At 50.4% G+C, this 15,451-nt stretch overlaps 3 non-coding genes across 3 annotated transcripts; all 3 read right to left on the reverse strand.

The window, feature by feature from the left end:
- Window positions 1-2,696: 2,696 nt before the first annotated feature.
- Trnat-agu (transfer RNA threonine (anticodon AGU)) lies at window positions 2,697-2,768 on the reverse strand. Its single transcript has one exon. It is a non-coding gene; the product is annotated as a tRNA-Thr (tRNA).
- A 321-nt stretch (window positions 2,769-3,089) lies between these two features.
- Trnak-cuu (transfer RNA lysine (anticodon CUU)) lies at window positions 3,090-3,162 on the reverse strand. The gene has a single exon. It is a non-coding gene; the product is annotated as a tRNA-Lys (tRNA).
- An 11,912-nt stretch (window positions 3,163-15,074) lies between these two features.
- On the reverse strand, window positions 15,075-15,147 carry Trnak-cuu (transfer RNA lysine (anticodon CUU)). Its single transcript has one exon. It is a non-coding gene; the product is annotated as a tRNA-Lys (tRNA).
- Between the last annotated feature and the right edge of the window lie 304 nt (window positions 15,148-15,451).

Raw genomic sequence — 15,451 nt, forward strand, 5'->3', positions numbered from 1 at the left:
GCTTTGACGCGGTTGATTTCCACAAGACTAACCGGTCGTTGTGCGGGACGGTTGTACATGTCACGGAGAACACTAAAGTAAAATTCCACCGTCGCATTGTACCATTGCATCCTCTCGCGGGAGTAGTTCATTAGTGTCCTCCTCAAGGCCGGTTTGGCGCAATGTAGCCACCAGAGGAGCACCGACTGATAGGCGTGTGTGCGACGTAAGCATTTCGTCCAGGTGTCGGTGACTTGTACACGGCAATCACGATCCTGCAGAACAGCGACATTCAATTTCCACAAGCCTCTGCCGCGATAGGTTGCCTGGCGCGCCAGAGTGATGGTGCAGATATACGCCAAATGATCTGAAAAGATCGTCGGCCAGAGTTCCGACTGCTGAAGACTGAGACGAAGCCCGCGCGACGTATATATGCGGTCCAGGCGGCTCGCTGACGTAGCCGTGAAGTACGTAAACCCCGGCGCGTCTCCATGAAGGCAGGTCCATGTGTCCAGCAAGGCCATGTCACGTATAATGGCAGAGAGCTCCGGGCATGTGTTGTAGTTCGGCGTCTGGTCGCGGGGTGACAGCACGCAGTTGAAGTCACCTCCGAAAACGACGTGATCATACCTGCCCGCGAACAGGGGCATTATGTCAGTCCTATAGAATTCCGAGCGGGCGCCTCTATTACTTGAGCCAGATGGAGCGTAGACATTAATGATGCGGACGCCAGCGAGCGTAAGCGCTGTACCTCTCGCCGAAGGTAGAAAAGCGACGTCCGTAACTTCGAGACCCTCTTTGGTTAAAATGGCAGTGCCCAATTCGTGTGCGGTACCAGGATGGACATGAGCCGTATATGTGCGCAAGGACTGGAGATCCGACTCCCTGACCTCCTGTAACAGGGCGATATCGACATCCGCCGCTCGTAACATGTCACTGAGAAGCTGCAGTTTACGAGCACTGCTGATTTTATTAATGTTGATTGTCGCTATGCGATACGCCTGTTGAGGGTTCATTGGACACATCGCCGCGGCACCTTCTGCTTTTAGGTTCGCTGTGCTTTCTCCGAGCCGTCGATCGGCTCACTTGATCCTGGTCGGAATGCGTTACCCATGGTACCATGGGTGTCGTCCACGGCCAGTGGTTTATCCGTCGGTCCGGAATCCTGAGCGTCAATCTCAACATCATCAGCCCAATTTACTTCATTATGCACAGGGGCGGGGCGGAGCAAGTTCGGAAGGTTGCGATCCGGCTCATCACATGGTTCAAGGGGTCGCGTCGTACTCACATCCATAGGGGTCGCACTGCAGGCGTCAACGCCACCGTGACCAGGGGGGCTGGCCTCTCGCTGCGTAGGGGCCTGGTCTGTTGCAGAACTCGTCGCCGGAGTGCCGCGCTGCGTTTGCGCAATCCGTGTGGCTTTTTCACGATATGGGCGAGCTGCTTCGCCAGCATCTGGGGGAGCGATACGTTGTTTCTTGCGCTTCTTTTGTTGGTGCCGAGAAGTATGGGCTTCCTCCGCGTCTGAAGGTGGAGACTGTCCCGCACTAGGTGTTTCGGAGTCCGCTCCCGTCTCGGGCGTCACGTCAGAGACCACGTCCATCACTTCCGTCCGCGGAGGGTCCACATGCGCGGAGACATCCGGACTGGGGGCGTCTGAAGCCGGCCGCACAGAGTGATCGACCACCGGGGCCTCCTGCAGCATGGCCTGCTCCTGTGATGCAGCGGAAGGATCGGTAACAGCGGGGAATGGCACCGCAGCTCCTCGCGCAGCCGCGACATACGTAAGTGGCATAGCTTGGGACCGCTGCGGATCGAGGTTCTCGCCCACAGGCAATTGTGCAATTCGTCGTTGTAGACAGTCCGATCGTACGTGACCTTCTTTTCCACAACCAGAGCATGTACGAGGTTGTCCATCATACATGACGATCGCTCTGCAGCCACAAATGTATACGTAGGAGGGGATATGTTTCTGAAGGTCGATTCTCACTTGACGGACACCATTAAGAACAGGGTACGTCTCAAAGCTCAACCACTTCTCCTCTGTATGGGCGAGGACCGTCCCATAATTTTGCAGGGCCGAAGTTACTTGGTGGGCAGTCACCTCAAATGGTAGTTCAAAGACACGTACCGTTCTGATTCCAATGCCCGCTGGTTCCACAAGGACTGTCCCTACATTGCCATCGGAGTGAAGGAACTTATAAGAGCCTCCCGACGTCCGAATCAGTCGGTCACAGCAATCGTCATTGATAAGTTTCACATACACAACACTTGCCACTATCGAAAGATGAATACCAAATAGTTCGTTTGGATCTAATTTCACTACCTCTCTCAAAAAACGTTCAACTTCAAGCGCTTTGGGTCGGGCAAAGCGGTTCTCAAACGTGAACTTGACTGTCGACTTTCGTATAGTCTGAGCCATGTGAACGTTGCCTGTACGATGGACGCTGCGCCGCTATCACAACACTCACCGCCTCTGCTTAGCTGCTGGTCGCGGCGAGGACGTAAACAGCACGTCCGCGCCGCACGGCTTCTCAAGCCCGACACCTCCAGAGACTGCCACAACCAGCAGTTTCTGGTGCCTACTTTAATAGCACCTTTCGCACTTTTCATTTGCGAGAGAAATTCTTAAATACCGCACCCATTCATAATTTTTTTTATTCTTGACCGCTTTTTTCGAAAGGGCTACGGTAGAAGGGGCTGTTACAAAATTCGTTTGCCCCCTGTGAGGATCGAACTCACGACCTCTGGTTTACTAGACCAGCGCTCTGCCACTGAGCTAAGGAGGCGCCGCCTAGTGCACTTTTCGGGTACTTTATTCTAATGGAGTAGTGAATCGGAGCCCTTCAGCTGGAAACGCACCGCATTAGCGACCATTATTTGTATTTAGTTAGCACAGCTGCTCCTTTCCTACACATCTCACACGATATCGATGTACACCTAAAATTCCAAAACAACACATTTATTTCATTTCAGAGTTACTTTCAGCTTCAAAAACCATTCCTCTGATATTCATACGAAGCTAGGCATCGTCGTAACCCGTTACGTTTATTACGCAAGGCTCACGAGAGGGGCGCAGGTTGCATGCGCGTAGACACAAAATTTTGCGCCGCCCAGCGTGGGGCTCGAACCCACGACCCTGAGATTAAGAGTCTCATGCTCTACCGACTGAGCTAGCCGGGCTCCACACAACGCGTTACGAGCCATACAATACTTATGGGACCTGCGACCATCTATGGAAGGCCCTTTTCACTACAGCTTGTTTCCTGCTGCCACAAACGAGCTACAATCCTATTCAATGAAAAATTGTCTCCGAAAGGAATCAAATCTACTTGAAATGATACGTGGCTATCAGCACCGTTATTCAACACAACATGCTCGACTGTGCGCAGACGCCTGTGGCGTAGCTCTTGGGTCCTGAATCAGACGCAGTAGTTCCAACAAAAACTCTCCTGATCGGCACAGTGCCGAAAATTTCGCTACAGAACCCCCTTGTCTTGCTTGTGCTTCAGGTAGACGCAGGTTTGCAGCCAGGAAGCGGGCAGGAGCAACTTTCAACTAGTTTTGTAGTACTCAAACAACACAGTAAAACAGCATGCATCTTTTGCAGAACTGGAAAAAGTCGACCGTGACAGGATTCGAACCTGCAATCTTCGGATCCAAAGTCCGACGCCTTATCCATTTTTTTTTTTTTTTTTTTTTTTTTTTTTTTTTTTTTTTTGCCAAGTAGTAAACAGAAATCGTTATGGTGCACAAAAGACTATCACTTCATAATTGAAGGAAGGTTGCTCCACTCGCTCCGCGAGAGAAGGGAAATGTGAAAGCGAAAATGGGAAAGAAAAAATGCCTCCTGCATTGGTGAGCATCTGAATAGTATCGTAAAATTGCGGCAAGTGCTAAAGTCCCAGGAAGCAAATGGGAGTCATACATACAGGTCACTGGCAACCTCTGCGATCCGAAAGATTGTATTTGAAGCATTTAACCGTTAATTATGATGTTCAGCATATTTCCAAATATCCTCCTGTAGTCACAGTGTTGTCTCATTGTAAAGTGTTCAATTTCTATGTAAGAATAATAGTCGAGGAAAGTAGCATGCCTATTCTGCATAATAAACGATGCTGTGTGGCCCATGATCCACGTTGCAGCGTTGTTTTTTGCTCGTGGATATCTCAGTTTTTGTGGCTGAATGATCTCTAAAAGATCTACACCACAGGGCGTCGTACGGTCTATCACCGACAATCGTTGACGAAGAAATGTAGTAATTTCTTCTGCATGTCCGCACGTGAACCTATGAAGAAGCGTATCGACCCTTCCGCATGTGTCACAGTTGGGCGTTGGATGAAGGCCAATTTTATGTAGCTTTTCATTCGTTGCTACTTTATCGTTGACTGTTAGATACCAGTCGGCTATGACGCGTGACGGTAACACGTCGCTGTGCACATTCCGCCATACGATACTCCAATGTGTATGTGGATGTTTTTCTTCGAGACGATTCCTGTGGTTTGTTGTCGTGAGAAGGCCATAAAGCTTCCTGTTCGTCAGGCTTCCGTTATCGACGATGTTGTGTCGAATGTAGCTCATTTCCATGTAGTACAGTCGCACATGTCGGTAAGCAAGTGGAATGCCGGCGATATTAACGGGTGGGTCAAGGCTATGAGGCTTCCACCGCTGAATGAGGTTTGTGATGATACTGGTCCTCCGGGTACGGAACTCCTTCCTGATGCGATTTAGGAGCAGGGTGACACATTTTTTGTGTACTTTAATGAGGTTAAGGCCACCTTTAAACGAAGGTAAGGTTAAGGTATCGAATTGAACTTTGAAAATGTGCCCCCTAAAAAGAAACCAACATAACGCTTGTTGTATACTCTTGGCTAGATGGTCGGAGATGGGAAGAATTTGCGCCAAATAAGTCATCTTGCTCGTAATGGCGATCTCGATGGTCTTAACTTTCTGTAGTATGTTCAAGTCACGGTCGGAGTGAAGTATCAAAGCAGCACGTAATTTATTAAGCATGTGTGACCAGTTCTTCGTCAGGAATTTGTCTGGTTTGGCCTCAAAAGTAACACCGAGGGTTGTGTGAGAATCCTTGACCTTGCACCAGGTAACATGGGATATGTCTCCGATACCGCCACCGATCTGCAAAGCTGTGGTTTTAGTTCTATTGAGTATTGCTCCTGAAAGAAACGTGAATTTTTGTAAAAGAGTTTCCGCTGACAGAAGTTGTTGCGATGATGACACAGTTACGCATACATCGTCAGCATACGCAATGCATGGGATAGTGACAGACTGGACGCTAAGTCCGATCCCGCTATGCGCCAAGTTGTTCAGTAGCGGCTCCACTGCAATGGCGTACAAAATCATTGACAGAGGACATCCTTGGCGGACGGATTGCTCAATGGAAACTTCTTTTGTAAAGTGGCCATTAATGAGAATCCGTGAAGAGGCGTTTGTAGTAAGTTTGCGAATTAATTCTATGAGATGAAGTCCAAAACCAAGTTTCTTCATGCTTTTAAAGAGGAAGTCATGACGTACACGGTCATAAGCCTTCTCAAAATCTAGAAAGATCAGAGCGCCCTGTCCTTTGGTTTCAGCATACGAACAGATGATGTCCCTCAAATCGCAGGCTGCTGAGATTGCACTTCGGCCTTGCACTGCACTGTACTGGTAACTGCCCAAAACCTTGTACATAACGGTTTGCATCCTTAGCTTAATCGATCTGGTGATGATTTTGAAGTCGGCATTCAGGAGTGTGATGGGTCGCATGTTTTCGACCTTCCTGCTGTTCCCTTTTTTCGGTAAGGGCAGGATGATACCTTCCGTAAATGCCTTGGGTATAACTTCCAGGTGCCAGAGTTCATTCGCGATCTCGAGGAGCGTCGGACCGAGGAGGTTCCAGTAACGCTGGTAAAACTCAGCGCTGAGACCGTCGGGTCCTGGTGACTTCCCTTTCTTTGCACTGTGGACCGCCAGTCGGATTTCGTCCTCTGTGAAAAGAGATTCCAGATTTGCAGTATCCTGTTGCGACAAGCGACAGCTCAAGGTCCTAAGAAAATCGTCGCACGAGTGTTCATCAACGGCTTGCTTCTTGTAAAGTTGACTATAATAGTCGTAGACGTGCGAGATGATGTCACGTTGCTTCGTGATGGCATTCTCAGCGTCATCAACAACGGCTTCAATCAACATGGCTTTACACCGTTTCGTCGTTCTCAGGATGTGGTACAGAGAGGCCCGTTCTTCGGCGGCAACGTCCTTGGGGTGGGCTCGCACGATGATGCCTTGCATTCGTTGGCGTTGTAGCGCCGTGATTTTCGCTTTATATCGTTTGATCTTTATGTCGATATCGCCAGAAGGATTGTTAGCACGACTGTACAGTTCTCTCAAACAGCGATAATAAAACTCAATAGTCTGTTTCTGCCAAAAGCTTTTTTGTCGGGCGTAACTCATGAGGGTGAGGCGTAATTTAGGCTTAGCACACTGAGTCCACCACTGGAGAGCGCTATCGTAACGACGTCGTTGCCGCTGGAGCTGTTGCCACGTCATGTTCACCTCCTCTTCAAGTTGGGCATCCTGCAGAAGGCTGACATTCAATTTCCAGTAGCCTTTCCCGCGGTATATTTGCTGGCGGCGTAGGTTAAGGTAACACTGATACGCACAATGGTCGGAGATGTTGACAGGAGCTATGTCACAGTTCACAGCGCGTCGCTGGAGGGCCTCGGACACATAGATCCTATCCAACCGACTGGCAGAATGACTAGTTACGAAGGTGTACGCTACCCGTTCACCGTGCAGTTGTTGCCATGTATCGTGAAGACGCATGCCATGAATTAAATGTTCAAGTTCGATACATCTGTTCGTGTGAGGAGTTTGGTCTCTGTCGTTAAGCACACAATTGAAGTCACCACCGAGGATGAGATGTGCACGATAAGCGCTAAGAAGAATGGGAACCTCGTTTTTATAAAATGTTGAGCGATCTCTCTTATGAGTGCTACCTGAGGGAGCGTACACGTTAACAATCTGCACACCATTCACGCGAAGAGAAATGCCACGACCACTAGGCAGCCGCTGCACATCCGTAAATGGTATACCGTCGCGCAGAAGTATGGCAGTGCCTACAGCATCCTGGAGATTGATGTTATCAATGAGAACGTAACCGGGCACTTCTAAGACTGTGATTACCTCCTGTAGGAGGGCAATGTCAACGCTGGTACCATACAAGAAATCAGTTAGCGAACGGAGTTTCACCGCACTGTGAATTCTATTGACGTTAAGTGTGGTAACGTTGTAGGTTTGGCTATCGCACATGATGGTTCAGAGGACAATGAGCTCTGTGTTGGATCGTCCTTCTCGACGTCTTTGAATCAAACTCGTTGGGAACGTCTGGAGTACTCAGAGAGTGGAAATGTCGCAGCGCGATGGTCATGCGCGAGAGCAGCTACTGCTGCATCTCCTCGTCCTGCTGCCACCACGGCTCATTGCTTTCGGGGTGCTTCGCGGTGCGCGCGCCGCCCTGCCCGCCACCGCCGGCTGAGTCTGTCAACGTGGTCGCATCCGCCTGACCAACACGCGGGGCTGCGACTGACGTCAGCGAGTTCCTGCGGGAGCGCTGCTGCAGCTGCTCGCTGCTCTGCTCGCTCTTCCTCTTAGCCGTTACGGTGCTCTGTTCCCTCTCAGCGCTCAGTAGTGCCTTCAGGTGTTTGGTCTGTTCACGAATGCGTTCTTGCCTCGCGGTGTCCTCGCAGTGCACGGAGCAAGAAGATGGAGGTTCAGTCTCGCTGCCACTTTCTGACATGTGTACGGGTCTCAAATCATCCGACTTTTCCTCTTTGCTACTATTCCCTTTGCTTCTCCTTCGGCGGCCTTTCTTCGTGTCTGCTGCAGTCTCTACCGATAGGGGCGGTTCAGGCAAACTGATCTGCACCCGCTCCTGTATCTCACACGGCTTAGTTTCAGAGGTGGCTGGCGCATCGTTGTTATCCAGCGGTAACTGCCCCGGTGAGGATGACGGTGCCGGATCGACGTCCGTCCTACCGCAAATGTCTTGGGCACTGCATTCCACCTGAACTGGCATCTCCGCCTCGCTAACACGTTCCGGCTGCCGAGGTGGTGGTACCGTCCCCGCGACTACCTCACTCAATAGCGGAACAAGCTTTTCACTACCGTCTACAGGACGTTCCCGTGGAAGTTGAAATGGACGTCGACGTGTACAGTTCATCCGCAGATGTTCTGTTGAATGGCAGATCGAACAGGTAGGGGGTTGTCCAATGTAAGTTACCTGTGCACGACAGCCGCCAATGGTAACATACTAAGGTATATGCTTTTTTAAGTCCACACGTACACTTCGCACCCCGCTGTTAACTTGGTAGCGATATGCACTCGACCATTTTTCATTGGTAACCGACAAAACAACGCCGTACAGTGACAGAGAACGTGCTATCAGGTCATTAGGGCACTCAGGCGGCACATTAAATACCCTGGCGGTTCTCACTCCGTATCCCGAAGGCACGATTTGGACATTGCTAATACTGCCATCATTATGACGAAATGGTCTCACACCAGCATGCTCCTCAACGAATTTCTAATAAGTGTCACTCGAAATAAATTTGATAAATAACGAGTACTGCACAAAGTACAACTGGAACGTGTCGACTATATCTTCCGGCAATTTCAGATCCTCAAAAATCCACTCATGGATTTCGAAAGCCGTCGGTCGCAAGGCAGCACGATCGAAAACACACTGAACGCTGTTCGCTCTGTTAATTGTCGACATCTTACTTGCAACAGTGGTACAGAAACAAACGTTAACAGCGTTCGCACACGCTGCGCAGCTCGCCACCACAGCACTGCTCGCGACGTAAACACTGGTCCGCGCTACCGCCCGTCACCGCGCGATGTGCACTGGCCGAGTGCCGGAGCACGACTGTACCATTAGGCCACACGGTCACTGGCGCAATGTGCTTACCCACACACACCTCATTTTCGCCATTTGTGCGCTTGCCGGAATGAATTTCCCATCTTTGACGCAATTCTCCATCTCCAATTTCAGTACTAAAAATGCGACGCTACTTCTTGCTGTGTCCCATCGCAAGTTACATTCAAGCCCTTATGACGCTGATCAAACAAGAGGTTGCAAATCAGCTTCAATCGCTTACTGCCATCTCAGTCGGTTGCAGAAGGTCCCTCACCATATGTCATACAATGGCGAGTTGCCGCTATTACCAAAGCGGCGGCGGCGCCGACGACGACGACAGCCGCGAGGGTCTCTACCAGGGGTAGAAATTACTTCACAAGAACTAAGTATTTCACGTCGGCACTCTCCAGAGACTGCCAAAAGCAGCAGTTTCTGGTGCCTACTTTAATAGCACCTTTCGCACTTTTCATTTGCGAGAGAATTTCTTAAATACCGCACCCATTCATAATTTTTTTTATTCTTGACCGCTTTTTTCGAAAGGGCTACGGTAGAAGGGGCTGTTACAAAATTCGTTTGCCTCCTGTGAGGATCGAACTCACGACCTCTGGTTTACTAGACCAGCGCTCTGCCACTTTTTTTTTTTTTTTTTTTTTTTTTAGTGAGGGTTTTTTTTTATTTATTTATATGAAGGAAGGTAGGAGAAACAGAAACCTTTATTATTCACAAAATAAACATAGTACGTCCTGTCACATGATAACTGTTCTGGAAGGATCCTTGCTGCCGTCCTACCATGCAGCATGAAATAACAACAAAATCGAAGTGGGGCCACCGCCGGCACCCTAAAGAAAAGTATTTTGGATATGAAAACAAAATTTGAAATACATCCATTTGATAACTGTTCAAGCGTGAGTTTTTCGCAAGTCGCATACTCGCATAGTGTTCTTAGTCGATCACTTTAACTTGGTCGGTTTCACAAGACAGCACCGCCGCTCATCTTCGCGCACCCGGCACACCCCAGGTATATGGCGGGTCCGCAAAAACCGTTACTAGGAAATTGGCATACCAATCCTTGTACTTTTGTAGCCGTAATAGTTTTGTGTGTCCATCTTGCAAGTATTGCCAGTAATCCAGGACGTTCAGTAAGTTCGTACGTGTGTCTCTATGGATGTAATGGACCGTCATACCTGTGATCCACGCCACCGCGTTCGTCTTATGACGCGGAAAATACGTTTCCTCTGGAAAAAATACTATGTCAGAAGAGACTGCTGTATAGATAGTGCGCCGCATGAACGCTATTATCTTTCTTGCGAGAGTCCAGACAGCCAATGCCTCGCCGCAGACCAGCCGATGGTAGTCCGTATCCAGCACGCCGCATTGCTGACACAAGGGCGAATCCGCCAAATGTATTGCGTACTTTTTATCATTTGTAGGGTATTTTCGGTTGACGACAAGGTACCATGTTGATCTGACTGATGTAGGTAGGTGGGGGTGGTGGACCGTGCGCCACACCACGTGCCAATTAACAGCTGGATGTTTGCGTTCCACCCTATTCCGGGCGATCTGTCGAAGGAGCAGATGGTACACGTCCTTCGATGTCGACTGTCGGGTCGTCGGTAAACGCTCTCGAACGTAACTGTGTTCCACGATGAACGTGCGCACATACGTTAAAGGGGGTGATATATGGCCGACACTGACTGGAGGAAGATGCGATGTTGGTACGAGTTCTTCGATAATCGTCCCCGTAAGCGAGTGGTTCCTGTTGCGCCACCGTTTGAGCATAGTATTAATAAACATGGCACGCGCCTTCTCGTGCACGTTCACTAAACCAACGCCCCCCTCTCGCGCTGGGAGGGTAAGCGTGTTGTACTGTACCTTAAAGAGTTGTCCCAGGCACACATAGTACCCAAAAGCCGCCTGAATCCTCATAGCCATCGTACGCGTCAAGGGGAGAAGGTGTGTCAGGTGGCACATCATGGGGATAAAGGTTGACGAGTAACACTCGCTGCAGCATATCCATCGACCGTAGGGCGTTTAGTCGCACTGCCGTGCGGACTCTGAGTAACAGTCTTCGGTAGTTGTCCGCAGCCGTTCCCGCTGTCTCTTTATGAAAGGTGATACCCAAACAGCGAAGGGTTTCCACCGCAGGTAAGGGTCCTTCCGTTCCTGGTTCTAGGCCACGCCCCACATGCATGAATTGTGATTTTCGGTAGTTGACCACACTTCCAGCTGCCATCCCATACGTCTGTAGCCAATCCAGTGCTGTTTGAGTCTCCCTTTCATTCCGTACGAGGAACACAATATCATCCGCATATGCTCTGCATTTGAATGATAAATGCCGTAGGGAGATCCCGGTAAGACGGCGGCGAAGGCCTGCGAGGCACGGTTCTAAGGCAATCGCATAAAGGAGGATCGACGAGGGGCAACCCTGTCTCACTGATCTTAAGATCTTAAAATACTCAGTTCTCCCTCCGTTGACCACCATCGCTGATCTGGCGCCGTGCAACAGCCGCATCACAGCATTGGTCAGTAATGGCGAGACACCCATCCTGTTCATCACCGCCGCGAGGTACACATGATCCACGCGATCAAAAGCATGATCGAAATCTACAGCAACCATCGCCCCCCGGAGGCGGCATGCAGCCGCGAGGGCGACGACGTCACGATAGTCTCCCAAGGCTGTGTGGATATTACTGATGCCGCCAAGACAAGTCTGATCGGCATGTATTCGATGCTCCAGCGACTTTTTGATACGACTTCCCAGGATGCGCATGAAGATCTTGTAGTCACTATTAAGGAGGGTCAAGGGGCGATAATCACAAGGCCGTTTGCCACCACGGGGCTTCGGTATCGGTATCATGAGTCCTTCCGTGAACTGAATGTGAACCGGTACTTCTTGCCGCAGAAGCTCATTAAACATACATAGCCACATCGGTGTCATAATGGTCACGAAGGCACGGTAAAATTCCAACGGGAATCCATCTGGACCTGGGGACTTGTTGCAAGCACCTCGTGTAATCGCTTCTTCCAGCTCTTCACACGTAATTTCGGATAACCCGTCTGCTTCCCCGTTCACAGTCGTCGCGTCAGGGATCTCTTCCAGGACGTTCCCCAGCTCCCTCTGACCCTCCCCGTTGCTCGCATAGAATCTGCTAAAATGATCCGTGAACGCCTGTGCTATGCCCCTTTGTGTTGTATAACGACGTCCATCGCCGAGATCGATCTCATGTATTAAATTCCTGCGTCTTCTTCGTCTTTCCTTTATCACGTAATGCATCGAGGGAACCTCGTTGGGCAGGAAATCCTGCGACCTCGCGCGTATCATCGTACCTGCCATCCTCTGCGTCGCAAGTTGTACCAGCTTCGCCTTAACTCGGTGGACGGCCGTCTGGCGTTCTGGTGTAGGTGGTTGAGCTAACAGTTCCCGGAGAGCCGTAAAGTAAAACTCAGTGGTCGTGCTCTGCCATTGAGAAACCTCCTTCCCATAACCTATTAACGTCCTCCGTAAAGCTGGCTTCGCGCACTCGATCCACCACTGCAGGATAGAACCGAAAGAATTTCGTCGACGGAGGCAGCCATGCCACGCGTCCTCCACCATGCGTCGGCATTCTGCATCTCGCAGGTGGGAGACGTTCATCTTCCAATTACCCCTCCGTCTCCACACCTGCTGTCTATCAAGGTTAACTGTACAAATATATGCCTCGTGGTCTGTAAACGCTGTCGGCCATATTTCTGCGTCCACCGTCGACACTGCTAACGCCCCTGAAACGTAGATTCGATCCAAACGGCCCGCGGAGTGGCTAGTAAAAAATGTATATCCTGGTTGGTTGCGATACTTCAGGTCCCATGTATCGACTAAGTCCATCCCATTGACCAGCTCCCTAAGTTCTTGGCTAGTAGTATAGTTAGGTTGTTGGTCCTTTCTGTCAAGCACACAATTAAAATCTCCGCCGAGTATGCAACCATCGTATCGTCCCTGGAACAACGGTGCAACCTCATGGGCGTAAAAATCTGCTCTGTCCCTTCTCTTATCCGAACCTGACGGTGCGTATATGTTGATCAAACGTATTCCTCCTATGGTCACGGCCGTACCACGGGCAGAAGGCAAATACTCTACTTCGTCTGCACGTATCCCTTCCTTTAATAGTATAGCTGTACCAATGCCTCTCTCGTCACACGGGGAACAGTAAATGTCGTAATCGTAAAAGTCCGAGGGGGGAAGTACCCGAACTTCTTGTAATAGTGCGATGTCTAAATCAGCAGCCTTTATCATGTCACTGAGCATCTTGATTTTCACCGGCGTCCCAATGCGATTGATGTTAACAGACCCTATCCGATAAGCTTGGTGCATGGCGGTCAACGTAGATAGGGTACCGTACGGTCGCTAATTTTGCCGTACATAGGCTGCTGTCGGACTAACGTCCCCCGCCGTCCCCTCATATAGTCTGCCATTATTCCGTGCACCCTGCCGGTCTTACACCGGGAGAGTGCGTGGGAGCAGTTCCTCCGGCATCATCTGTTCCCCAAGGGGGTGGCTCTTCTGACCAGTCCCCTAGTGTCCCATCGTTGTCGTGCGATGCAGGCGCCGTAGCCTCCTCAGTAGCCTGTTGCCGTCTATCGAGCTCCTTCGCTGTGTCTGGAGCATCGTCAGCAGTAGGTCGTGCCGCCGTCCCGCTGACCACCGTTGCATCCACGCGAGGTAGTTCTTCTGTATCCATGGTCGTCTGTTCTGTACCCGTAAACTTCTCAGAATTATCTACTAGATCAGAGTGATCGTTCTCCACCGTGAGGCGGCGCTTCTTCCGGCGTTTTGGTGAGCGCTGTTTACGTTGCCGGGCCTCGGAATCAGAGGTCAGCATGGTCTCCAGTTGTTCGTGGGGGACGTCAGAATCGTGCGCCGTCGTATTTTCGACGTCTCCAAGTGCCTTATCTGAAGGGGCCTCAAGCGGAACCGAAGAGAGGGCGTCCTGTGACTGCTGCAGGCGGTCCAGCGCAACGTCGTCTTTCTGTGGCTCGCCACGATCCGCCGCTGTCTGTGTGTTCTGGTACGCGTCTGTCTCGCGGCCCACGTCATCGCGTAATGCGGCGACGTAAGTCATGGGGAGCACAGTCGGATGCGGCGTGAGGGGTGGATCATCCCGTGGCAGCTGTAATAACCTTCGTTGAGCACACTCAGAACGTATGTGTCCCTCCTTCCCACATCCAGAGCACGTCCTTGGTTGTCCGTCGTAAATGACAATCGCCCTACAACCGGCGATGTACAAGTATGACGGGACGTGTTTTCGGAGTTCAATCCGTATTTGTCTGACGCCATTGAGGACAGGATACGTCTTGAAGCTCGCCCATTTTTCAGCCACGTGGGATAGGACCGTTCCGTAAGGACGCAGGGCGTCTGTCACCAATTCTTCTGGCACTTCGAATGGAAGCTCAAAGACGCGGATCGTTCTGAGTCCCATGCCGGCGTGTTCAACTGTGACCGCTCCAACATTCCCGTCCGAATGACAGAAACGAAGTCCTTGTCTGTGTCGAAGTAGTAGTTCGTCACATGCCGCTTCATTTATAAGCTTGACATAAACCACGCTGCTGACTATAGATAAGTGGATTCCAACTAGAACGTCAGGTTCGATTTTCACCTCGTCCCGTAAATAACGTTCGATCTCGTAAGCCTTTGGTCGAGCATATTCGGTAACAAAACTAAATTTCAGTGTCGATTTGCGGAAGGACAAGGCCATGATTCGTTCTATGTATTACCGTGACACACCGCTACACACGTAACGTAAACACCTCTCGCGCAGACGTGCGGCAGGGACGTAAACACCGTCCGAACCGCTGCGCCGCCGAAGGCTGACTGCCACTGAGCTAAGGAGGCGCCGCCTAGTGCACTTTTCGGGTACTTTATTCTAATGGAGTAGTGAATCGGAGCCCTTCAGCTGGAAACGCACCGCATTAGCGACCATTATTTGTATTTAGTTAGCACAGCTGCTCCTTTCCTACACATCTCACACGATATCGATGTACACCTAAAATTCCAAAACAACACATTTATTTCATTTCAGAGTTACTTTCAGCTTCAAAAACCATTCCTCTGATATTCATACGAAGCTAGGCATCGTCGTAACCCGTTACGTTTATTACGCAAGGCTCACGAGAGGGGCGCAGGTTGCATGCGCGTAGACACAAAATTTTGCGCCGCCCCGCGTGGGGCTCGAACCCACGACCCTGAGATTAAGAGTCTCATGCTCTACCGACTGAGCTAGCCGGGCTCCACACAACGCGTTACGAGCCATACAATACTTATGGGACCTGCGACCATCTATGGAAGGCCCTTTTCACTACAGCTTGTTTCCTGCTGCCACAAACGAGCTACAATCCTATTCAATGAAAAATTGTCTCCGAAAGGAATCAAATCTACTTGAAATGATACGTGGCTATCAGCACCGTTATTCAACACACATGCTCGACTGTGCGCAGACGCCTGTGGCGTAGCTCTTGGGTCCTGAATCAGACGCAGTAGTTCCAACAAAAACTCTCCTGATCGGCACAGTGCCGAAAATTTCGCTACAGAAC

Source organism: Schistocerca serialis, chromosome 7 (genome assembly GCF_023864345.2).
Source record: "Schistocerca serialis cubense isolate TAMUIC-IGC-003099 chromosome 7, iqSchSeri2.2, whole genome shotgun sequence".
NCBI lineage: Eukaryota > Metazoa > Arthropoda > Insecta > Orthoptera > Acrididae > Schistocerca > Schistocerca serialis.